Raw genomic sequence first — 27,147 nt, forward strand, 5'->3', positions numbered from 1 at the left:
CCTCTGCAGCTATAAGGGATATTACAGGAACCGTAGCGACTATAATAGTGTCAGGTGTAGTTTGCGTTCGTGTCCTCAAGTCAGTCTGTAGTGAACATCTGCCCCTTCAAACCCCGCTTGAAGCCGTGGCTGTCAGAATAAGGACGACACAGGAAATAACTGTCTGCAATGTATATCTTCCTCCAGGTGGTGCCATACCCCTGAATGTATTAGCTGCACTGATTGATCAACTCCCTAAACCTTTCTTACTTTTGGGAGATTTTAATGCCCATAACCCTTTGTGGGGTGGTACCATGCTCTCTGGCCAAGGCAGATATGTCGAAACCTTCTGTCTCAGTTCAACCTCTGCTTCGTAAATACTGGGGCCTCCACAAATTTCAGTGTGGCTCATGGTAGTTACTCGACCATTGATTTATCAATTTGCAGTCCAGGGCTTCTCCCATCTATCCACTGTAGAGCACATTACGACCTGCGTGGTAGTGACCACTTCCCCATCTTCCTGTCACTGCCCCGGCATCAGGCCCACGGACGTCTGCCCTGTTGGTCTTTAAACAAGGCGGACTGGGAAACTTTCACCTCTGCTGTCACTGTTGAATCTGCCCCACGCGGTAACGTCAATGTGATTGTTGAGCAGGTGACTACAAAAATTGTTTCTGCGGCAGAAAACACGATCTCTCGCTCTTCAGGGTGCCCCTGGCATTAGGTAGTCCCTTGGGTCGCCGAAGTCGCTGAAGCAATTAAGGAGCACCGGTGTGCTCTACAGTGGCATAAGCAACACCCTTCACTGGAGCACCTCATAGCCTATAAATGGCTCCGTGCCCATGTTCGCTACCTTATCAAACAACGGAAGCAGGAGTGTTGGGAGAGATAAGTCTCATCCATTGGGTGCCATACGTCACCTTCACAACTCTGGACCAAGATCAAAAGGAAATTGCGGTGGCACCCACTCCACTGCTACCTACAAGCTCTGCGTCTGAGGATGCAGTGGAGATTCTGGTGTCTGCTGAGGACCTAGATCTTGTCGGTCCCTCAGACGTGATGGGTGTTGCTCCCGTAGGTACTCAATCGGTGGCAGCAGGTGACACAGTGGCGTAATCTGCCTCCTCAGTCCCTTCACGCCTTTCTCGGCCATGGACAATGTCATACTCCAGTGGAACTGCAGTGGTTTTTTCCACCATCTTGCTGAGTTCCGACAACTTCTCAGCCTTCACCCTTTCCTCCGCATTGCTCTACAGGAAACTTGGTTTCCGGCGATGTGAATCCCCACCCTCCATGGCTATTGGGGTTATTATAGGAACCAGACAACTTATGAGAGGGTATCTGGTGGCGTCTGCATCTACATCCTTCACTCTCTTTACAGCGAGTCTGTCCCTCTACAAACACCTTTAGAGGCTGTCGCTGTTCTGTTGTGGACCCCTCAGGCTGTTACTGTCTGCAGTCTCTATCTTCCACCGGATGTTGATGTACCGCAGCATGTCCTGGCTGCGCTGATAGCCCAATTGCCGCCACCTTTTCTGTTATTGGGCGACTTCAATGCCCATAACCATCTGTGGGGGTGGATCAGTGGCAACAGGCCAAGGCAGCATCATTGAGCAAGTATTGATACAGCTAGACCTTTCTCTTTTAAATAGTGGTGCCTTCACACATTTCAGTGTGGCGTGTGGCATGTACTTGGCCATCGACCTTTCGATGTGCAGCCCTAGCCTGTTACCATCTGTCCAATGGAGTGTGCATGACAACTTGTGCGGTAGTGACCACTTTCCGATCTTTCTGTCACTGTCACAGTGTCACTCTTCTGGGCGCTACTGCAGATGGGCTATGAATAAAGCTGACTGGGACTTGTTCACCTCCATTGCCACTACTGAGCCTCTTTCCAATGACGCCATTGATACGGTGGTTCACTCGGTCACCACTGGCATTGTTACTGCCGCAGAATCTGCCATTCCCTGTTCTTCTGGGTCCCCTCGGCAGAGGACTGTGCCTTGGTGGTCGCCCAAGATCGCTGAGGCGGTTAAAGATCGCAGGCGGGCACTCCAGCATCACAAGCGGCATCCCTCATTGGCACACCTCATCGCCTTTAAATGGCTCTTAGCGCGAACCCGCCGCCTCATTTGCCAATGCAAGCAGGAGTGCTGGGAAAGGTATGTCTCCACCCTTGGTCTCCGTACCTCTCCATCACAGGCTTGGGCCAAGATTAGACGACTCTATGGCTATCAGAGCCCCATCAGCATACCTGCACTTTCACTGAATGGAGCAGTCTGTACTGACTCTGACACAATTGCAAACGGCTTAGGGAAGCATTTTGCTCAGAGTTCCACTTCTGGGAATTACCCACTGGCTTTCCGCTCCCTGAAAGAGCGATTGGAACATTGGAGCCTTTCATTTCACATGCGCCACCCTGAATTGTACAATGCTCCGTTCAGTGAGTTGGAATTCCAAAGTGCCCTAGATGCTTGCCCTGATACGGCTCCCCGGCCAGATCGCATCCACTGTCAGATGCTCAAATACCTCTCAGTGGACTGCCAGAAACGCATCCTAGACCTTCTCAACCGTATCTGGGTTGTGGGTGAGTTCCCATCGCAATGTTGGGAAAGCATCGTAATCCCTGTGTTGAAACCTGGCAAGAACCCACTGGAGGTGGACAGCTACCGCCCCATTAGCCTCTCCAACATTCTTTGCAAGTTGCTCAAACGCATGGTGAGCTGGAGGTTGAGTTGGCTACTTGAATCTCAGGGCCTTCTGGCTCCGTCTCAGGGTGGGTTCCGTAAGGACTGCTGTGCCGCCGATAATGTGGTGTGCCTAGAGTTTGCCATCCGTATGGTCTTTGCCCGCCATCAGCATCTATTTGCCATTTTTTTTGACATGCGGAAGGCATACGATACGACATGGCGACATCACATCCTCTCTACGCTTCATGGTTGGGGTCTTCAGGGTCGGCTCCTGATTTTCATACAAAATTTTCTGTCGCTTCTTTCCTTCCGCGTGCAAGTTACGGCCTCCCATAGTTCCTCACGAGTTCAGGATAGTGGGGTACTGCAAGGATCTGTCTTAAGTGTTTGCCGAACGGCAGCTGCAGGGCTCTATCCACAAGGCGCAGTCTTGGGCTGTATTGCATGGCTTCCAGTTTTCGGCTGCCAAGACTTGCGTTATGCATTTCTGCCGGCGACACAGTGTTCACCCTGAGCCATGGCTTTATCTTGACGGCGAACCTCTTGCTGTGGTGGAGACGTATCAGTTTTGGGATTGGTTTTTGATACCCGGTTGACTTGGCTCCCTCATATTCGGCAGATTAAACAGACGTGCTGGCGGCTTCTTAACGCTCTTCGTTGCTTCAGTCACTCCAGCTGAGGTGTCGATCGGTCTACCCTTCTACGGCTGTACCAGGCATTAATTCAGTCCCGTCTAGATTATGGGAGCTTGGCTTACGGTTCAGCATCACCTTCCGCATTGCAGTTGCTTGACACCATCCTTCACAGCGGGATCCAACTCACCACTGGAGCTTTCCCGACAAGCCCTGTCAACAGCATACTTGTGGAGGCAGGTGTCCCTCCATTGCAGTTCTGGCGCCACCGATTACTTGCCGCTTATGCTACACACGTTTGTAGCTTGCGCGGGCATCCCAATTATCGTCTCCTGTTCCCTCAGTCGGTCGTCCATCTTCCTGAACGGTGGGCCCGGTTAGGGTGTACGGTCACAGTTCGCATCAGAACTCATCTCTCCGGGCTTGAGGTTTTTCCCTCCTCCACCTCTTTTCCGGGCCCCTCTGCATATATCCCCGTGGTGTCTGCCCCGCCCGTGCCTTCGGCTCGATATGGCACAGGGCCCAAAGGACTCAGTCCCTCCTGAGGCGCTCAGCCGCCGCTTCCTTTCAATCCTTGCCACATTTTGAGGCTCTGACGTTGTCTATATTGATGGTTTGATGGTTGCTGGTCATGTCGGTTATGTTCTTACTCTAGGGGATTATTGTGAAAAACACTGACTGCTGGCTGGCTGCAGTGTTTTCACTGCCAAGCTGGTCGCCATCTCTCGCACCCTAGAGTATATCCGCTCCTGCTCAGGTGAGTCCTCCGTTATCTGTAGTGACTCCCTGAGCGATTTACGAGCTACAGTGTTTCCCCTGCTCTCGTCTGGTAATGGCTGTCCAGGAGTCCTTCCATACTCTTGCCTGTTGTGGCCGCTCTGTGGTCTTTGTGTGGACCCCGGGTCATGTAGGAATACCAGGTAATGAATGTGTTGACACGCTGGTCAAACAGGCTGTCGATGCACCAGCCTCAGAGATTGGTCTTTTGGAGAGTGACATCAGGTCAGTTTTGTGGCAGAAGGTACTTTGTACCTGGGGTGAAGAATGGCGCACCCGACAAACGTCGGGCCTTCAAGAAGGCTACCGGTGCGTGGCGCTCCTCCTTGCGGGTCTCTCGCAAGGACTCTGTTGTCCTCTGCCGACTGCACATTGGCCACACCTGGACAACACACAGCTATTTCTGGCACCGCGAGGACCCACCTTTGTGTCGCTGTGGGTCAACTTTGACGGTGGTCCACATCTTGTTGGACTGCCCGCTTTTAACTCTGCTCAGGCAGACGTTTGCACTGCCTGATACGCTTCCTGCACTTTTATCAGATGACGTTGCGATGGCAGATTTAGTTTTGGATTTTATTCGTGCAGGGGGGTTTTATCGATTGATCTAAGTGTTTGTCCTTTTTTGTGTTGAGTCTGGTCTTTGGCCTATGATTTTAGACTGGGGTTTTTAGTGCATTTCTTGGTAGTTGGCTTTTTCCTTTTTGTTTCTGTGGTCGGCCAACCACTGTCACACATGGTGTGATTTTAATTCCTTTTTTCTGGTCTCTGTCTCTCTTGTCCTGTGTCATCTCTTGTCATCTCCATTGTTTGTTCTTATTCTTTGTGGGTGCTTCAAGTTCGTGGAAAAAGGGACCGATGGCCCTAGTGGTCTGATCCCTTCAATACCACAAACCGACCAGCCAGTGACTGACCTACGCTTGTTATTACGCCGCAAGGTTTTTCAGCTTTTGGAGATGGAATGGCAAAATCTCAGTACGCAGAATAAACTGCGAGCCATTAAGGGGACCACGAATGTGTGGAAGTCCTCGATGAGGGCGTCTCACAGGGACTCTGTGGTTCTCTGCCAACTCCACATTGGACATGCATGGGCAACCTAAGGCTACCTCCTGTGCCTTGAAGACCCACCTCAGTGTCGGTGCGGCGCCCGGTTGACAGTGGCACGTATTCTTTTGCTATGTCCTTCTTTGGCTGCCGTGCAACTTCATCTTCGGTTGTCGTACTCGTTATCATTGATTTTCACAGACAACGCCTCATCGGCTGATTTGGTTTACGTTCCGTTTCATTCGTGAGGATGGGTTTTATCATTCGATCTGAGTTTTAGCGCCTGTCGTTTGTCCCTCTGTGTCCTCCACCATAGTGCTTTTAGTGTGAAGGTTTTAATGTGTTGCAGGGTGGCTGGCTTTTCATTTTTATTTTCGTGGTCAGCCAGCCACTGTAATCTGCTTCCTTGTTTTACTCTCTTCTGTTACTTGCATCTCTCTGTTGTTCTCTTGTCCTCTTTTGTTCCTTTTAGTGTTCGTTGCCTTTCCTTCGTTCTTGTGGTCTTTCCTTTCTTTCCGTTTTGTGTCATATGTCTCATCTATTTTATGCTCACACTTGTGGCATTGTTTTATTAGGAACAAGGAACCGATGGCCTCGTAGTTTGGTCTCTTTCCCCATATTTTAAACCAACCAACGAAATGGCACAACCTCAGCACGCACATGAAACTGCGTGCCATTAAGGAGACTACGAATTTGTGCCAGTCCTCCATGGGGGCCACTCGCAGGAACTCTGTGGTACTCTGCCGGCTCCACATTGGCCATGCTTGGGTGACACACGGCCACCTCCTGCGCCGTGATGACCCAGCTCAGTGTCGGTGCTGCGCCCGGCTGACAGTGGCCCATATCTTGGTGAGCTGACCTTCTTTGACTGCCCTGCGACAGACTCCTCAGTTACCGGACTCGCTGCCATTAATTTTAGCAGACAACGCCTCATCGGCTATTTTAGTTTTACGTTTTATACATGACGGTGGGTTTTATCATTCTATATAAGTTTTAGTGCATGTCCTTTGTCCCTTTGTGTTCCCCACTCTAATGCTTTTAGGGTGGATGTTTTAATGTGTCGCAGAGTGGCTGGCTTTTCCTTTTAATTCTCGTGGTTGGCCAGCCACGGTCATCTGCTCTCTTGTTTTTACCCCTTCTACTTGTTTCTTGCTTCTCTCTGTGGTTTTCTTTTCCTGTTTTGCCCATAGTAGCGTTCGTTGTCCTTCTGCCCTTCTTCTGGTTCTTCCTTTCTCCTGTTATTGTGCTGTACGTCTCCTCTTCTTTTTTTCCTTATGTAATTATTTTAGTGTGCGCAAGGGACTGATGACCTCGCAGTTTGGTCCTCTCCCCCCCCCCCCCCCCCTTTCTAAACAAACTAACTAACAAACTAACTAACCAATCCTCCTCCTGCTATTGATTATACTAGTGACTCCATGGTTGATATGATCATAGTTGCTTATCCAGACACAGTCTGCTGAGGACGGGCGTACTACTGGAGATGGCTATATGCATCGTGCTTTACAGCCATGGCTTTTGCCAGAGTTGCGCACACCCATATACGCTCACTGGACAAACCAGTCTTCTTCTTCTTCTTATAATAATAACAACAACAACCACCACCCCGTGGAGGCCCGGGAAAAGAATAGGCCTCTGGTATGTTCTGCCAGTCGTAAAAGGCGACGAAAAGAACAAACCACTAATAGGGCTAACCCCCCTTTTAGTGTGATTAGTTGGTTCAGGACAGAACTAAAGAAGCCTCGGACAAGCGCCGTCATGGTCGGGGACGACGCTTGAACCCTATGCCCGCCCACAATGGTAACGACACTGCTAGCCAACTGGAAAATGATTTAAATCCAAATAGAGGTGTTTTGCAGGATATGCTTCCTGCAACCACCCTAGAAGGAAAACAAAGACAGAGGATGAGATGGTCAGATGAAGTTAATGGACACCTCATGTTCTGTTATTACCAAGCAACAAACCTAGGAACCACCACAACTGGATACAGATCACAAGTATACACAACATTTATTACCAGATACCCAGAATTAAAATTTTTAACAGAACAACGACTAGCTGATCAGATCCGTGTAATAATCAAAAATAACAAGATACCCCAGTCAGAATTAGAAAACATCAAACACCAAGTACAACAAATACTGAAACAAAATAATGTGCAATCAGAAGAAGAAGAAGAAGAAGAAAATACAGTAATGGACTCAAACATCCCAGAGCAAACAAACAAAGAACAACACGCATCAATTAAACAATCAGAGGAAAACGAAATCTTAAGACAGCTACCAGAACAAGCACAAATAGAACACGAAGTGACACACATGTTAGATATAGAAGAAAAATTTCAGCTGACATATATAGAATACAGAGACACAAATACAGACATTAGACCATTCTTGCAAAGACCGCCAAATAACCCACAAGTCGAAACAACAATAAAAACTATCAACACAATCATACACAACAAAATAAATGAAAACACAACTATGGAAGAATTACAACTACTGGTTTATATAGGAGCACTCACTACACTAAATATACACACTAGGCAGAGATCAGAACCAACCAACACACAGAAGAAACCCACAAAACCAGCATGGCAACACAGGCTACAGATCAGAATAGAAAAACTTAGAAAGGACATCGGACAGCTAACACAATTTATAAGAAATGAAATGTCAGAAAAAAAACGAAAAAGGTTAGGTAAAATCTCACAACAAGAAGCGATAGAGCAATTAGATGAAAAGAAACAGAAATTACAAGCACTGGCCAAACGACTTAGAAGATACAAAAAAAGTGAAAATAGAAGGAAACAAAACCAAACATTCAACACAAACCAAAAGAAATTTTATCAGACAATAGATAACACCCACATTAAAATAGACAATCCACCAAACATAACAGACATGGAACACTTCTGGAGCAACATATGGCCAAACGCGGTACAACATAACAGACATGCACGAGGGATACAAGTAGAAACAGACACATACAAGATGATATCACAAATGCCTGAAGTGATAATTTTGCTACATGAAGTTACCCGAGCAATTAATTCTATGCACTATTTGAAAGCCCCTGGAAAAGATAAAATAGCAAATTTCTGGCTAAAGAAGTTCACCTCAACACATTCACATCTAACTAAATTATTTAACAGTTACATTGCAGACCCATACACATTCCCTGATACACTTACACGAGGAATAACTTACCTGAAACCTAAAGATCAAGCAGACACAGCAAACCCAGCAAAATATCGCCCCATAACATGCCTACCAACAATATACAAAGTATTACCTTCAGTCATTACATAGGAATTAATGACACATACAACACAGAACAAAATTATAAATGAAGAACAAAAAGGCTGTTGCAAAGGAGCACGAGGATGTAAAGAGCAACTGATAATAGATGCAGAGGTGACATATCAAGCTAAAACTAAATAAAGGTCGCTACACTACGCATACATTGATTACCAAAAAGCTTTTGATAGTGTACCCCACTCATGGTTACTACAAATATTGGAAATATACAAAGTAGATCCTAAATTGATACAGTCCCTAAACATAGTAATGAAAAATTGGAAAACTACACTTAATATCCAAACAAATTCAAATAATATCACGTCACAGCCAATACAGATTAAGCGTGGAATATACCAAGGAGACTCTGTTCTTTCTGGTTCTGCCTTGCTCTGTACCCACTATCCGACATGCTAAATAATACAAATTATGGATATAATACCAACAGAAAATCACACAATAGCTTTACATGGATGATCTAAAACTACTGGCAGCAACAAATCAACAACTCAACCAATTACTAAAGATAACAGAAGTATTCAGCAATGATATAAATATGGCTTTTGGAACAGAGAAATGTAAGAAAAATAGCATAGTCAAGGGAAAACACACTAAAAAAGAAGATTACATATTGGATAATCACAGCGACTGCATAGAAGCGATGGAAAGAACAGATGCCTATAAATATCTAGGATACAGACAAAAATTAGGACTATATAATACAAATATCAAAGAAGAACTAAAAGAAAAATATAGACAAAGACTAACAAAAATACTGAAAACAGAATTGACAGCAAGAAACAAGACAAAAGCTATAAATACTTATGCTATACCAATACTGACCTACTCATTTGGAGTAGTGAAATGGAGTAACACAGACCTAGAAGCACTCAATACACTTACACGATCACAATGCCACAAATATAGAATACATCACATACATTCAACAACAGAAAGATTCACATTAAGCAGAAAGGAAGGGGGAAGGGGATTTATAGACATAAAAAACCTACATTATGGACAGGTAGACAATTTAAGAAAATTCTTTATAGAACGAGCAGAAACTAGCAAAATACAGAAAGCAATCACTCATATAAATACATCAGCTGCACCATTGCAATTTCATAACCACTTCTACAACCCTTTATATCACATAACATCAACAGATACAAAGAAAGTAAATCGGAAAAAGAAAACACTACATGACAACCACCCGTATCATCTAACACAGCTACACATCGATCAAGACGCATCCAACATATGGCTAAGGAAAGGCAATATAGGCCTATACAGTGAGACGGAAGGATTCATGATTGCAATACAGGATCAAACAATAAACACCAGATATTGCAGCAAGCATATTATTAAATATCCCAATACCACAACAGATAAATGCAGACTTTGCAAACAACAAATAGAAACAGTAGATCACATCACAAGCGGATGTACAATACTAGCAAATACAGAATACACCAGAAGACATGACAATGTAGCAAAAATAATACATCAACAACTTGCCATACAACATAAACTAATAAAACAACACATTCCCACATACAAGTATGCACCACAAAATGTACTGGGGAATGATGAATACAAATTATACTGGAACAGAACCATTATAACAGATAAAACAACACCACATAACAAACCTGACATCATACTCACCAATAAAAAGAAGAAATTAACACAACTAATCGAAATATCCATACCCAATACAACAAATATACAGAAGAAAACAGGAGAAAAAATTGAAAAATACATCCAACTGGCTGAGGAAGTCAAGGACATGTGGCATCAGGATAAAGTTGACATTATACCAATTATACTATCAACTACAGGAGTCATACCACACAATATCCACCAGTACATCAATGCAATACAGCTACATCCAAACCTATATATACAACTACAGATATCTGTAATTATTGATACATGTTCAATTACCCGAAAGTTCCTAAATGCAATATAACACATACCGTACAGTTAAAAGGAAGTGACGCTTGATCAAGGTCCGCGTCACTCCATTCTTAACCGGACTTAACGTCTGAGAAAGGGAAGATAATAATAATAATGAAAAATTAATAATATCTGCAGATGACATTCCATGCTGGGCGGAGTGACGCAGGATTGTGGCTACACACAGTGGCTATCATGTGCAACTGTGACCCTCCTAATGTGAGCACAGAGGCTGGGCAGTGTGGCGGCAGCTTCAGCCAGCGGTGGTGGTAATATGAGGGGCGTGCAATACATAATGCAACACTTTTTTTTTTTAAACTTCCTGACAGATTAAAACTGTGTGCCCGACCGAGACTCGAACTCGAGACCTTTGCCTTTCGCGGGCAAGTGCTCTACCATCTGAGCTACCGAAGCACGACTCACGCCCCGTCCTCACAGCTTTACTTCTGCCAGTTTCTCGGCCAGTTTCAGCTGGAAAACACGAGTAATTTGTTTCTCGGCCAATTTCGGGTGGAACAAGTGTGGAATTTGTTGTGGGATATCGTGGAATATTCCTGCTTCAGCTCTTACAGCTTCAGGAAGTTCCAGTAAGTGATGACATTATACGTAGCTTTGAAAATGGCGTTTGTAATTGATGTGGGTTCCAAGCAGAGAGTTGTCATTGAATTTCTTTTGGTAGAAGACCAGAGCATCGCAGATATTCACATTAGTCTGTACACCCGAGAGGAATTCGCAAAACTTCATAGGCTCGTTCTTCCACATCCACCCTACAGCCCAGATCTCGCATCTGTTTGGCCCAATGAAGGATGCACTCCACAGGAAGCAGTATGTCGATGATTGGTGCAGCAAGATATTGGCTCCAACGTCGACCAGGAGAGTGCTGCCTCTCAATGATATCATCGTCTTACTTACCTTAATATCGTTTTACCACAGTTACGGAAAACTTGAATCTTAAGACCGAATAGGGATTTAAATCGCCGTCTTCCCAAATGTGTGACCAGTGTCCTACTACTGCGCCACCTTGCACATTATTTTCGTGCCCACATGGGAACGTATAACCAAAACGTTAAATGTACGAGTATAATCTGAACAATGAAGCAAAACACTCTTTCATTACAATAGTGCCTAATATCTGTTCTGTTACTATACGGAACTAGGTGTTAGTAACAGTTCGAAACCTCTAACCCATACTATCATGACAATCTCTCCAACCGAGCCTCTTTGACTTGTACACCCAAGAAGACATATAGATCAGAGTCTGCCACAGGCCTAGTAACAAAGTCCATGTGGATGTTCCGTGTGAATGTCGCATAGTCATATTGGCTTAAGACTGGGGTTCCCAAACTTTTCCTCTGGCGGAACACACTGAGGCTCCTGGTACTTTGATGAAACACCTTGTTTATTTTATTTTGAAGGTTAATAAAATTTTTAAAAAGTGAAACGTTTGTTTTATTCAATGATTACTTCAACTCATAACGAATAACCCAGAAAATCGTAATAAAATTTTAAAAAATAATTATTATAATCTTCAAAATGTTGAGAAAAAAAAGCGCCCTGCTATTAATAGTTTTTCGTAGAGCAGTTGTTCACGTCCCGTAGTGTGCCAATGTTCCGCGGAACACAGTTTGGGAAATCGTGGCTTAAGGTAGGCACATAATCGTGAAACCGGTAGGCCACCGGCGTCGTACCAAAGCAACCAACTCTCCATTACCCAAGCAGTATGTTTAGTTTGTGCGTAACATAGCGGTTCATCACGAAACGACGTAGACATACAAAATATCAGACACGTCTTTCTGGAATTTTGGGAGGAGGGGGCCATAACATAGCGGTTCATCACGAAACGACGTAGACGTACAAAATATCAGACACGTCTTTCTGGAATTTTGGGAGGAGGGGGCCATAAAGTCTCCATTTGGTGTAACGGGCAATGCGATTGCTCGGTAACGGGCCCCTCACGGTTATAGGATCTTTACCTAAAATTACGCGGGAAATACATGTGAATAATACTGCAATGGTAGTTGCCGTATCCGTGCCGTAGATTAAATAAGCACAACAACAAATGTGTTGCCAGGAGCCTGAGTGCCTGCTGAAATCTTTCAGCGTACCATACAGTGATCAACTAAAAAGCATACATTATCACACTTTAATTCAGTTTTTAATACAAGTGAAAGTACCGGCCCGAAAAGTGAACATAGAATTTAGAACACTGCGTTTTATAGGTCGTTCTAGATGACTAGGGTACTTGATCCAAGATGCTATGAGCGGATATAATGGAATTATAACAAGAGACAAAATTAAAGAAAAAGAGCTTGAAGGAATCAAAGAACAAACCTAAATTTCATCACTGGTGATTTCATATGTCTCAGTAACTGACAACAGAGAGAATTTTAGAAGCATCCAAAGATTCCTTTAAATGTTTCTTATGCTTGGGAGATAAATCCGAAACACACACAATAATAAAAATAATGACAACATTCTGGAAGTAATGCCGTATTGTATTGTTCAAGCAGTGAATCATAAACACACATGATGATGATAATAAAAATAAGATTGGCATTATGGAAGTAATGCCATTTGAGTTTTGAAGAAAGGCAGAGTGTCTGGAAAGGGTGTTTCAATAGAAATGGTTGAAACTGAAGGGAAAGCAGTATGAAAATAAACTGCAAAATTGTTTACAATATTTCTACAGGGAAAGAAAACCCCTCAGAACTGAAAGACTGTTGTAAAGAAACAAAAGAAGATAAAAAATGTATGTGGTCAGCTCTGTAATGTACCAAATATTCACTAAAAATCTAACTTTATAAGTAAATGTAGCATAATAGATCATTTGCATTTGATGAATAAATGCATACGATTCATTAATGTCAGAAAGCTTTTCACTCAGTGTCGACAGAATCTTTTTCTTGAGAGACAAAGAATTGATCCAAGTTACGTTAATATGCAGAAGAAAATATACTGAAGAGCGAAAACATTATGATCACTGCCCACCGTGAGACTGGAAGGAATCGGAGCAGAGACGGAAGGGGAATTGTTCTAGCAACGATACGGACTGTAAATGGGGGGGGGGGGGGGGGGGAGAAAGACAGTGACGAAAGCGACTTTGACAAAGGATAGATTGTTATGGCCCAACGCCTGGGAACGGGCATCTCGGAAATTGTGAAGCTGGTAACCTGTTCGGATACTTCCGTCGTTGAGCATCCACAGAAAAGTGTTGGTAAATCCACAAGTAAGTGACAAGGTGGTCAGAGTGTGGAGATCGGAGGCTTGCCATCGCTGTTAAGCCGGATATGCAGCAATCTGTGGCAGATTTGACGACAGGGTACAGTGCTGGTGCAGGTACAAATGTTTCGGAGCACACAGTTCAGCGCACATTGTTGAATATGGAGCTCCGCAGCAAACAACTCGTGTGTTCCCGTTACGAAGTTAATCGAACGACGTAGTCAGCTACGATTGCAGTGGGCAAGAGATATCGAGATTGGACCGTGGATCAATGGAAGCGTGTTGCCTGGTCGGGGACATTAGTTTCCTTTTACAACAGGTCTATTTCGGTAATAAACTCCGCACAATCAAGGAGACTATTGCAGTTTGGCGCTCTTCCTTCCGCTCCTCTCGAAAGGAATCCGCGGTCTTATGCCGGCTACGCCTCGGTCGTACTAGGCTCACTCATTATTTTCTCTTGCGCAACGAACCACCTCCACAATGTGATTGTGGAGCCAGACTGACGGTATCCCATATATTGGTAGAATGTCCACTCCTTTTGGCCCTTCATACTTTCCAAATTCCTTGTCTGTAATATTAGCGGAAGATTCACGGATGGCTGATTTGGTCCTTAGTTTCCTTCGTGAAAGTGGTGTTTATTTTCAGTTATAAAGTTTTGCTTTCGTCCTGGAGCAGGGGCAGACTTGTTGTGGTTGGGGCCTCTCTTCGTGTTTTCTGGGTCTGGGACCAATGACCACTCCCCTGTGCAAAAACCGCTCTTTTATCCCTCTGTTTTCCCGTTTTTAGATTTGACCGCACCTTTTATGCCTTTTACTGTCTGCGTTTTTAGCTTCCTGGCTTTATAGTTTGACCCCTCTGACTGGATCCATCCACTTTCCCCGAGCGCCTCTGTCTTATGCACGTAACTGTTGAATTGCGGGACTGATGACCTATAGCGGACATTCACCTGAACTTCCATGGGACCTGTGGTAGTAATCGAAGGCATCTCGACAGCTGCGGATTGCGTGGACATTACTGCGGACCACGAGCATTCCTTCTTCCCTGACGACCACGGCATCTTCCAGCGGGATAACTGTCCGTCTCGCAATGTCACACTCGCTCTACATTCGCTTGAGGAGCCTGATAGTGGACTCTCTCTGACGTCTTGGCCTCCAAATTAACCTGATCTGAAGCCGATGGAACATATCCGACACGCTATCGGGCTACAGCTCCTCGCCCAAAACCACCAGCCCGTGATTACGGGCATTGCGCGGCCAGTACGTAGACATGTGGTGCCTCCCACCTCAGGAATACCGAGGACTTGACAAATCTGTGCCGCACATAATCGTTGGCATATTGCATTCTAACGGTGAACATGCTGTTAAGCAGTTCGGCATAACGTGTGCGCGTCATGCTACAGATTCGTATACTTCATCAGAGTATTGAGAAATTCAGATTTGAAAAGGAAGTCAGGCAAGGTGATCTCATATCATCGTAAGTATTTTCAGTAGCCCTAGAGAAAATGAATATGAATTAACGGAATATAGTTGGACCACATACGTTTTGCAGATAAACGTCAACAACGAATGGAATAGTAAGTTTGAAAGTAGGCCCAAAATTTATTAAGACCAAAATAATGTGTAATAAACACGGAAAAAATGTACAGATTAACAGTAACGTAGAAGAATACGTTAATGAGGTTTTTCTTTATTTAGAGAAGTTGACGACAGTGACAGGATGCACACTAAAAGAAATGAACAGAAGAGTAAATATGCCTCGGACTACATGTAGTAAATTGAGTATTCAAACCGGTACTTCAGATTTATTTCAAAAGTAAAGTTTATCATCAGTATGTGATGCCAGTTTTGACTTACTGTAGTGCGAATGGACATTCAGTGCAAAAAATCATTCAAAAACTGGAGATTGCACAGCGAGAAAAGGAGAGAAGAATGTTGGGAATTACCTGGAGGGACAGGAAAACAAATGAATCTGGGAGGAGTCTGGGTGGAAGGTGTAATTATGACAAGAATGGAAATCGAATGTAGGGCACGTGTTATCAGAGGTGGTCCTATTCCTGGGGGCCCTATATGTGGACCAGGCGTGCTAAAGACGTCTGGTGCTACTAAAGACATTCACTATTTAATGTCGTCACTGTTAGCTGTACACTGTACATACAACATACTAGATACATTCACCTGACTCATTAGTTTATGATTGATGCTGTTCAGAATTATCTTCTTTGAGGTTTTCCTAGACATTTTTCTGTAAGGAAATCGGTAAGACATATATCAGCATGCAAAGCATCTAAACTATATCGTGCATTTATAGCTATGATCTGAAAATGAAGCTTATTGAATGTTGGTGATAAATTGTCATAAATGCGTCGATTTCATAGTAATAGACCATTCGATTCTTATTACTTGCTTGCCGCGGTGGCCGAGCGGTTCTAGGCGTTTCAGTCTGGAAGCGCGCGACCGCTCCGGTCGCAGGTTCGAATCCTGCCTCGGACATGGATGTGTGTGATGTCCTTAGGTTAGTTAGGTTTAAGTAGTTCTAAGTTCTAGGGAACTGATGGCCTCAGATGTTAAGTCCCATAGTGCTGAGATCCATTTGAACCATTTTTTCTTATTACTTTTCTCAGAAATAATACATTTTGAATTTGGTTTATTAATTCATTTTGTGGCGTTATAAAGTTACATTATATGATCCAGGTATCACTTAAACATATGCTAAGTATTAATTGCTTTCATTGATATTGTGTCACATTGTTCTTCTATGGAAATAGAGAATGAACGCTGTTTCAAAGTCGCAGCAATATGAAGTCAATCTTCAGGATATTTCCACACACAACTAATTTTATGCTGTCTCTTTATTCGTCTATTTATGTGAGCTTTCATCACATTAATCGTTTAATCAAACAACCTATAAACACACAGATTTCTCAGCTTGTAGACCAGATAAGGATGTATGCTCACTATAAATACGCTGTAGCGTCTGCTAGCTCCAGTAGCACTTACCGCAGTAATCGGGTTATTACTGTATGTAGAGGGTCAAAGAGAGACACGTCGCCTTGTCGGTGCTAGTAGCTGGAGACAAGGAACAACTTTTATCGATAGAGCTTCCTGCTAGCAAGGAACGACTCGTAGAGTTCCTCTCCAGATTATTTAGAAGAAGCACAATGTTTAGCTACAGTGCCGTTCTCTGGCTTGAGGTATTCAAAAATATTACCAAGGCCATCTCCAAAGTGGCCAACTATTCAAGGACAACTGGGCGTAAACACAGTTGGATCGTGTGGTCACCCAGCTGTCTTCGTTCTGGGGTTAGAAATTTCAGGAGTAACCTCCAGGAAAGACACTTCCTGTGGATACCATTAACTGTGAGGATAACTACAGACTATAGCGCACCTACTGGATTGTCGTGCTCTACAACTTGTGCAGAAGAAGATCTAATGCTGGAAATTCCATGTGCAGGTTTTGGTCAACAGACCTGTAACTTGATTGTTCTTTCTTTCATTTGCTTTTAATGATAATTACCTTGTATTGTATTTGTTCCTGACCCGAATCAACAAAAAAAAATTACTAGACGGCATAGAGACTGTTGAAGGGAAAATTGCGTGATTATGCAAATGACGTCTTAGTAATGTCTGCAGACTCTAGGTCGAGACATGAGCAACGGACGAATGCTTTGCTTACGTAGATGTAACAGCGATACACAGGGAAAGACTGTCTATAGCTAGCCACAGAACCACATACATACATATCTAGGACAGGCGCACTCTTGCCAAAAGTTATGCCCTGAATCTTGGCGGAATCCCTATAACTCGTAGCAGTGTTTGCTGGTACCCAGTCATTCTTCCAGAAGAAAAGAGAAGCATCTTGGCACATGTAAACTCTGTTACTCAAAGAGCAGTCATAATCATTCAACAGTATTATCCTTGCCGAGCAAAGTTATTGCTACGTGTTGTATGTGCGTTGATATCACCAATCTTTCGTCAATAGTATTGTGAGCTTCAGTTCCGTCGTATCTGGAAAAATTTGGAAGATTTATTGAACGTAATGGATAATGTTAGAATGAATTCTCAGAGTAGTTGTTAGTGGAAACCAATAAGACTGTTGAGATTTTGAGGGAATTAAAAGAATGTTCTACAGGTAGAAAGTTTAGAACACACGCGGCGGGATCTGGGAAAGGTGTCTGTAAGAAGACTAGGATAGAAGCTTGAAATTATCTTCGTAAAGCAGTGCATATTAAAACGTGATGTCATGGCTTTTGGTACGTGGGAGATTGACAACTGCTAATAGACGTCTGCGGGAGCGCTTATCACAAACGTTACTATGAGAGATAGGTAAGAAAGAATTGCAAAATGTTTAAATGGCATACCGCAAGATATTACCATAATACTAGGGCTACCTACGTCTCGGTCTCTGCTAAAGCTGTACCGTGTGAGCCAAAAGTATCATAACAAGTGAAATATCAGTAACTCCAACTACAGGGTGTTTATAAATGAATATCTGAGTTTTAACGGTTTATAATATTTATTATATTTAACTTACAGTTATAAATGATATGTCAAATAGAAGAGCAACTCAGTTTCACCAAGAACCTTATAAATGTCCAACGTGAGCACCATTTGTCACACGGCACACACAAAGTCCATAGCCGAGCGCTCGATAGGCAGCAAGGGGCCCAATGACAGGGCTTGCTTTGCATGGCCTCCACGTTCACACGACCTAACGCCATGCGATTTTTTTTCTTTGGGGCTTCATTAAGGATTGTGTGTACGTGCCTCCGCTACCAGCAGACCTCCCTGAATTATGAAATCTGATTGAAGCAGCTGTTGCTACAGTCACTGAAGACACACTTATCAACGTTTGGGAAGAACTCGGCTATAGACTTGATGTGTGCCGTGTGACAAAATGGTACTCACATTGAATATTTATAAGGTTCATGGTAAAACTGAGCTCTTTCAATTGACATATATTAAACTTACAGTTATAAATGATAATAAATATAAAAAGGTTAAAACCCCGATATTAATTTATAAACACCCTGTATTTGGAGGCAGGGGTCAATACAAGACGCACTTATGGCATTCGATAAAGCTACAGGTGTATGACATGGCGAGCAAGGGCACCGGTTGTGTGTCCTTCATCACCATTTTCATCAATTCGCCGAAGAGGTGTCAACTAAAATGACTTGCAATACGGCGGCCGAACCCTGAAGGGAATATCCTGGCCAATAAATGCCATACGATCATTTCATTTTACCTGGGAGAACTTAGACGGTTTCGTCTGGGTACAGGTGGTGTAAAATAGCGAAAGCAACTCAATTTATGCCCCAAGCAAGTAGTGACTCTCACTGGTTCTATCTTTTATCAATTTGTTGTGCGCCGGTATGCTACTATAGATGAAGCATGAGTCTACCGCTTCATGGCAGAAACTAAGCAGCAATAAAAGCAGTAGATAGAAGACCGCGCCCCTTCACTTAAAACGGAGAAGTCGATTTCATCTACAAGGAAGGTGGTGGCCAGTGTTGTTTGGAGGCTGCAAAGGGGCTACCTCTTATTCGTTACCGTGGGAGAATAGAATTAATAGCTAGTAGTTCCTCTGTGTTGTATGGAAGGAAAAATATTAGAGAAGGAACCTAGGTCTTAAAAAAGGAAAAAAATCACATTTGCTTAAGACAGTGAAAGGTGCTTGGCTGTGGACACCCTGCGTGCTGTTTGCCACCTTTTAAATTCCTCTGCTCCCATATTTATATTTGTTGACTGGTAACAGTTCTGAGTTTAATGAAGAGGTTTTGGCCGTTGAATAGCATTCTGTAAACGTCTTGCAGTTGTATTTGAGTGAAGGAATTTACTCGCTGGAGAAACGCTGTATAAAGTGCAGTGACGTTAAAGGGTTGGTACATATAAAAGTGATTTTCAGCTAAAAATATTAAGAATTCCACTCCTAGACAATGAATCATGCCCTCTTAATGTTTCTTTCCAGAATTTTCAGAATGCGTGAACGCCGACACAAACAGAGAGCCCTTTACAAATATCGTGTGTGAGGCTTTTTTTTCCGCCATCATCCATATAGGACAGACATCCATTTTACTGATTGAGTGGTGATATATTATTTGCAAAATTGTTCGAGCGATGAGGAATAGTGTTACGATACTGCTTGGGTACGCAGTTGAGATCACACGTAAAGCATTGTCGTTGTAGTTGATTTGCCCTTATGGGTCACATCAGATAGAGGGGTTTATTACTTGCACAGGGTTTGTTTTGCGTATTCCTCTGTGCCGTACAGATTTCTGCCTTGTGCCTGCAGAGTGAGTAAAAGGACTCCTTTTGTGTGTCGATTATGTAATCCCTGTCTCGTCTCGTTTGTGTACTTCTACTGCCCAGTCCGGTCTGGCTGGTATATAACGCATACAATCCAACAAACTCTACCAGAAATATTTGAAGGCCTCTGAAGGAAACACACCTTTAAATATTCGAATAAAATCGCTAGTCGATGCGCGTCACAACCCATGTATGAGTTTGTTTGGATTCCGCATAAATGGGAGTACTTTGATCCGTATCTCTTTGGCATCTACTGCCCAGAGGTCAGCGTCATTGGTTCATCAGTATAAAGTCCAAATTATAGGCAAATTATGTAGTCGGCGATAGTTGACGTGGAAGTCTCCGGTACCACGTGAGCGAATTTCGCATATGGCACTGGCTTGTTTCGGCCAATCTTGATCATTGTTATGAATAGAAGGACATCAGACATAAAGTGGGTATTATACTAAATGTGGGTGCAAAACTAGTGCTACGTGAATCAGTGATGCTCTACGTTTTTGTTACATTTCTCCACTGTTTTTAAGTTCTTTGCGAACCCAGAAAAAATTGGCAGAGAGGAATATTTTAGAGAACAACTGGCGCATTTACTTAAAAAGTGAACAGTACTGCAGGTTTTTCATCCTATCCGGCATTCAAATTATTCCTTATCCCATATTATTATCTATAAAGACGATATATAAATACAAATTTACAGTGAGCTGTATGATGACATAGGCACTGGAGTGGAGTGCATATTGCCATCGTACCTTTCAGATTTAGGTTCTCCTTGCTTACCCTAAATCACTAGGAGTAATCATCGTTGGCATATTTCCACCGCAACAATGTCCCGACCGATTGCTTGCCCGGCTTAGCTATTTAGTCCAGGCAGCGAAGGAAAACCAGTCGAAAATTCTTGTTGTCGCAAATTTTTGTAGAGTGGTAAGGGGGAGGGCCATGAGCAAATATTAAAACTCCACACATGTGAAATGTGAGCGTTGGGGTGGAGATGGGGGGGGGGGGGGGCTAATGGGCGTCTAAAGGTCACTTTTAGTGTTTTTCTTGAAAACCCGGAAACCTCGGCCTCTACCGGAAATGTTTTCCAGTACAAAATTAAACTACGTTAAATTTCGTACAAAAAAGTTCGTGTTTATTTTTTTCTCGAGGACTAATAGTTTTCGCATTGTATACTAAGCAGATTCAGAAGGATGTAGACTGCAGTACGTATTGGGATATGAAGAAGCTTGCACAGAATAGAGTAGCATCGAGAGCTGCATCAAGCCAGTCTCAGGACTGAAGACCACAACAACAACAACAACAACAACAAGAGGATGGAAAAAATTTCGAAGATAATTACAAATAGTGTTAATGGTGTAAAATCAATGTCTATTGTTAAGTAAAATTGGTTAAGAACAAATATTAAATGTGTGTACTGCACCTAAGTGTAATATAGCCATATTAAGGGGTAAACTGTGCTCTGTGGGTGTAACAGGGTATAGGGGACAGGCTTGGAGGGTAGAAGTGCAGGGGAAAGTAGGTCACCGGAATGTGGTCATGCAGTTCCCTCCGTAATATGTGTGCAGGTGCTTCCCCACTCTATCTGCCCTACCACATTACAGGAAGAAACTACAGGATGTTTCACAAAGTTATGTATCCCTGGCGGCGCAGTGCGCAGATATGGCGGGGTGTCCATTGTCCGCAAAGTACGGTAACGCTGCATCGAATACGGATATGAGTTACTAATTATGCTGATGAAAGAAATGCATATGGACAGAACCTATGTAAAACTCTGCACACGGCTTTACATAGCTATAGGAAAATTGTTTCTTAGTAATCCTGTACGGCAGCTGTAGCGTTCTTCCGGGAAAGGTTACCTTCACCACCACGAGCGCTGGTCGCGCTTTTCAGATCAGACTCCACCTCCTTAGCATTTCCTGTTGAGTTCTTTTATGTGAGCAGACAGTTACCTCACTGGGCTCGTGTTTATATGGTGGAGTTATTTTCAGTTTATTAAATGGATAGTTATTGGCAGTTGTTAAGTGAGCTCTTACGTAAAATACTCGACAGCTGGAGCTGTCAAATGTCTATCACACTGAAGAGACTGTCCCAACTGTAACATGCTGTCAGTGTGCATTTGACGATGGCGATTGGTACTTTTCACAGCATGAGGGGTATTAAATGTTTCTCCCCAGCCTGAACTCTCCCAACATCAGAAGAGACCCAGATGCTTAAAATTGTCCCTCTCTGCAACACAAGAAGGGTACATGGGAGTTATGGAACTTCAGATATCTCAACACAAATGAAGCGGTGCATTACAGCAGACCACTCATCTACGTTTGTTTCGCACCCACCTAGGAATGCCTCCACTCGCTCGGTGATGGAGCATGTGGGTCCCTGGTCACGTCGGAGTGAAGCTGCCAATGCTGCTGCCAAGGCAACAGTCAGGCTACCTAGGCCTTCTAGCTGTATGATCTCTGTGTTGGCGCACGTAAGAACACAGTGCCACCGTGGTCTGAACACTGGTCGCCTCTATATGGCAACAAACTCCGGGAAATTAAACACCTCGCAACGGCTTTGTTGACTTCCTCTCGCACCTCTCATCGTGTGTAGATACTTTTAGCTGGGCTGCGTATTGTTTGCTCTCGTTTGTCACCGTCATTTGTTAAGTGGAGACCCCGCATCACTCTGCGCTTACTGTACCCAACGATTAACAGTACGCCATTTCTGACCCTAAGCCGATTTTATATCCATTTACGTATTAATGTATGTTTTCCATCTGAATTATCAGATATTTTAGCAGATACCCCGCGAGCTGTAGATCGCGTTCTACTTTTTAGTCGTCGTAGTAAAATGCGGAAGAAAATGTAATTTTCAACCGTTTGAGCTACCTCAAAGGGGAAGAGGTCGTTTGTAGCTATCCCTCTTCTCCAGTCGATTAGGCTCTCCGTATTACCAACTTCAAATTCATTCGATAATTGACCATTTTAAGTTTTGACATGGGGGCTTATGGCCTCAGCTGTTTCGCGCCCTAAAGCAACAAATAACAACAACAACGACTCATCGTGGAGGATATACTGTGAATGTTTGATAAGTGGTTCCGCTAAAGTAAGTCGTATGCTGTGAATGGCTGGGAGACCCCCGAAGGGCCGGTTTCGCCGCCTAGTTGGAAAGGTTGTCCCTATCCTCTGCGTCCGTAAGCACCTTTTCTGTGCGAAGTATGAGAGCTGTGTGTGTAAGAGTGTCTGTTAAGTATAGTTGACTAATGGTGTATGTGTGACTTGTAGTGTAGTAAAGTGTCGCGTTCGAGATATGAGAAGGGAGAGAGTGAAACCTGGTACCGGCACACAGTCTACTCCATCGCGCCAGATGGGGCTTGACTTAGGTGATCTAACAGGAACTGGTGTATCCACCTTGGCATGGCCGTTGGTAGTGACTCAACTCAATGCACCCTACTCTGCAAGTAACAGCAATTCCTGAATCTAAGAGGTTTATACGTCCACTAGTAACAGAATGAAGGGTGAGAGAAGTGCAGTAACTTTCTGGTTATTCATATATTCACCCACCCAGTGGCTAGAACACTATTACACGGCTTTACAATATGCTATCAACGATAGACAGCAGCAAGGTTCTACATTCGCCAATCCAGTCACTTTCCCACCAACACTACAAAGGTCACTGCAAAATCACACTTACAAATTATACACTTCTCAGCCTTTGTTTATAGGAACGTATTTTACATAAAAGCTTACTTAACAACTGCAAATAAGTACTCATTTAACAGCCGGCCGCGGTGGCGGTGGCGTGGTTCTAGGCGCGCAGTCCGGAACCGCGCGGCTGCTACGGTCGCAGGTTCGAATCCTGCCTCGGGCATGGATGTGTGTGACGTCCTTAGGTTAGTTATGTTTAAGTAGTTCTAAGTTCTAGGGGACTGATGACCACAGCTGTTAAGTCCCATAGTGCTCAGAGCCTTTTGAACCATTTAACAAACTGAGTAAAGCCCACTGTAGAAACACTTTCGAAGTTCCTCGCCCGAAATAGACTGCGCTGCCGGAGCTTCGTCGAAACCCTCATAAGAGGAACAGGAAAAAAGTAAAATCATATAAACACGATCTCAATGAAGAAATTTTGTCAACTCACATGAGAGAACTGGGCAGGAAATGCTGGTGATGTATAATCTGTCTGCAAAATGAAAAGTGATCTCCTCTTCTGGGGGAAGAGGGGGAGTTCGAAGTTGCGTTTACCGGAAGAACGCTACAGCAGCCGTACGGTATGACAGTATAGAGCGGTATGCAGAGATTTAGGTAATCTGTCAATTTGCGTTTCTAGCGTTAGTATTATATTAGTAATACTGATCTATATTTTAGGGGGGGGGGGGGGAGGAGGGCAGGGGAGGGGAACTGGGCACGAGCATCAAACAGGTACCTAAAATTTAAATCTCCCACTCACCGGGAAATATTAATTGGCGCACACGCAGAAGTGTGTTACGTAGTGTGGTTTGTTGTGGAGACCATTAAGAAAGGTAAGAAATAGCGTGATATTGTGATGTTAATTAGTTGTTTCCGTAACTTGCGAGAGAGCGTTCTTACATGTTCCATTTTCGATTGATGGTTGTATTACAACGCGGTTAAAGTGGCGTTATAAAAGTACGTCCACGCCAGCGTGGTTTTGTTAACTTTGTTAACAAACTCTTAACGCAAGATACACATGCACACTTTGTCCTATTCATAAACAAAACTGCGTACACTGAAGGAAAAAAATCGCAACACCAAAAAATAATTAATGTAGAGCTATGAAATTCCAGGAATACATTTGCCTAGGTAACATATTTGATTAACACTGCAAAATCACAGTTCATTGTAGGCGGGAGATAAGCCATTGCAAATGTGCAGTGCTGATTCATTAATAATTAGTGTAACTGTCATAATGTTGAATGCAAGCTGCATTCTTTGTGCTGTACAGGTGCCGGATGTCAGTTTGTGGGATGGAGTTCCGTGCCAGTTGCACTCGGTCGGACAATAAGGTGATGGTTAATGCTGCTTGTGGATGACGCTGCAATTGTCGTCCGATGATGTACTATAGGTGCTCGATTGAAGACAGATCTGATGGAGCAGGCCAAGGCAACATGTGGACATTCTGTAGAACAACAATGGTATGAGAGCGAGCGTCATCCTGTTGGGAAACACCCCCTGGAATGGCAGCACAAGAGATTGACGTACGGACTTACAGCCACGGTGCGTGGGATAACCACGAGAGTGCTGCTGCTGTCATACGAAGTCGCACCCCAGACAACAACTCCAGTGTCTCTAGCACGCAGTCAGATTGGTTGAAAACCCTCGCCAAACCTCCTTCTAACCAACACGTGGCAATCACTGGCACCGAGGCAGAACCAGCTTTCATCAGGAAACGCAACAGACCCCACACTGCCCTCCAATGAGCGCTCGCTTGACACCACTGAGCCGGCCGGTGTGGCCAAGCGGTTAAAGGCGCTACAGTCTGGAACCGCGTGACCGCTACGGTCGCAGGTTCGAATCCTGCCTCGGGCATGGATGTGTGTGATGTCCTTAGGTTAGTTAGGTTTAAGTAGTTCTGAGTTCTAGGGGACTGATGACCTTAGAAGTTAAGTCCCATAGTGCTCAGAGCCATTTGACACCACTGAAGTCGCAAATAGCGGAGGTTTGGGATTAGTGGAATGCATGCTACAAGGCGTCTGGTTCGGAGCTGTTCTCGAGTGACCGATTTGTCACATTTAGTTGTCACTATGGTGTCAACTGGTACTCAAATTGCTGCTGCAGATGGAGTACGATGCGCCATAGCCATACATGGAACACGATGGTCTTCCTTCTCGGTAGTGCGACGTGGCCATCCAGGGTCCGGTCTGTACATTCTCGTGACCGCCACTGCCAGCAGCTATGTACAGTGGCTACATTCCTGCCACGTCTTTCCGTTAATATCGCAGAAGGAAATCCAGCTCCTCGCAGCCCTATTACTCGCCCTCGTACAAACTCAGTGCAGTGTTGATAATGACTAACATCAACTCACCACGCCCATTCTCAAAGGTAACACGCTCACGACCGTTACAGCTTATATTTAAAGCAAACGTGATCTGCATCCTCATAGTGGCGCTACTAGCGCCACTCTTATGCGACTGGTGCGAAATACATCTTTCAGATGTAGAAACACGCCTACCAATTTTCGTTTATGTTGCACAACTCCTTGATATTGCGATTTTTTGCCGTGTGCTTTCGAACTTTCCGGGCGTGTTTGATAAACAGAACTTTTTAACTTCTGTGGGTCATATTGTGAATTAATTTATCGTCACGGTTTTTTTTTTCATTGCGAATTTACCTATAATAGCAGAGAGTAGCAGATACAAGCAGATACACTCAGTATGATTTTCACGCGGACGACTGAATAGTTTGCTCCAGTTCGTTAAATCAAATGACAAGTGACTGTTAATGTGATTCCTACTTTGTCGTTAATGGACGCTGCTATATTTCGCTTATCACTGACTGGCAGAAAGCGTAGAGAAGAAACACTCTCCCCAAAAGAAATTGTAGGTCAAGAAGAAACACTTATCCCAGATAAACCCAAAGACGATGAAAAATGCACTTTCATCATATGAAAATGTAATTGAACGCTCAGTGCTAATCCCTTTTTTCTTTTTTTGTGAAAAACTGATAAAACTCAGGACTCCGTCGCAGTGAACGAGATAAAACAAAGTTCTTTTGAAACATCAGAACATCAATTTAAGGATGGTACTACAAGACACTGTACTAGTGCCCTTTTTTACAGAGAGAACTTGTAGACTGTGAAATTAATGGTAGAGATTATTTAGTGCACCCAGAAAGTCAGGGAACATTATTTTGTGCAACAAGTACTCTGTCTGTAGGAACATTAGGCTTGGCAGGACCTCACGGTATCTCGGACTGGAAGCATCCAGAGGTAATCACAGCTCATGAAGACAGTTCAAAGCACTGAGATTATGTTCTAAGTTTTAAAAACAGAACTCTGTTTTGGACGAGTTCATAATGCTACCTTTTTAATGTGCATGGAACTTGTATCTTAATTTTATCCATTTCTTGTTAGCCACATGTCACAATTTAAGGATTCTGGAAAGGGAAAAACATCATACTTGTCTTCCGCTATTTATGAGGAAGTAATCAAAATTAGGGTAAGAGAGTAGTTGAAGTAGTGGCAGAAATTATTGCAGTTAAATATTATTCTGCCGTTGTTAACTCGAAACGTGCTACTGCACACAATAATCAGGCAAAAAA

The 27,147-nt window shown here is 43.7% G+C and overlaps 1 protein-coding gene across 2 annotated transcripts in view; it reads left to right on the forward strand.

The window, feature by feature from the left end:
• The window catches only part of LOC126471432 (glucoside xylosyltransferase 1), a 158,671-nt gene that overhangs the window by 10,677 nt on the left and 120,847 nt on the right, over positions 1-27,147 (forward strand). The window lies entirely within an intron of this gene.

This window comes from Schistocerca serialis, chromosome 3 (genome assembly GCF_023864345.2).
Source record: "Schistocerca serialis cubense isolate TAMUIC-IGC-003099 chromosome 3, iqSchSeri2.2, whole genome shotgun sequence".
In the NCBI taxonomy this organism is placed as follows: domain Eukaryota; kingdom Metazoa; phylum Arthropoda; class Insecta; order Orthoptera; family Acrididae; genus Schistocerca; species Schistocerca serialis.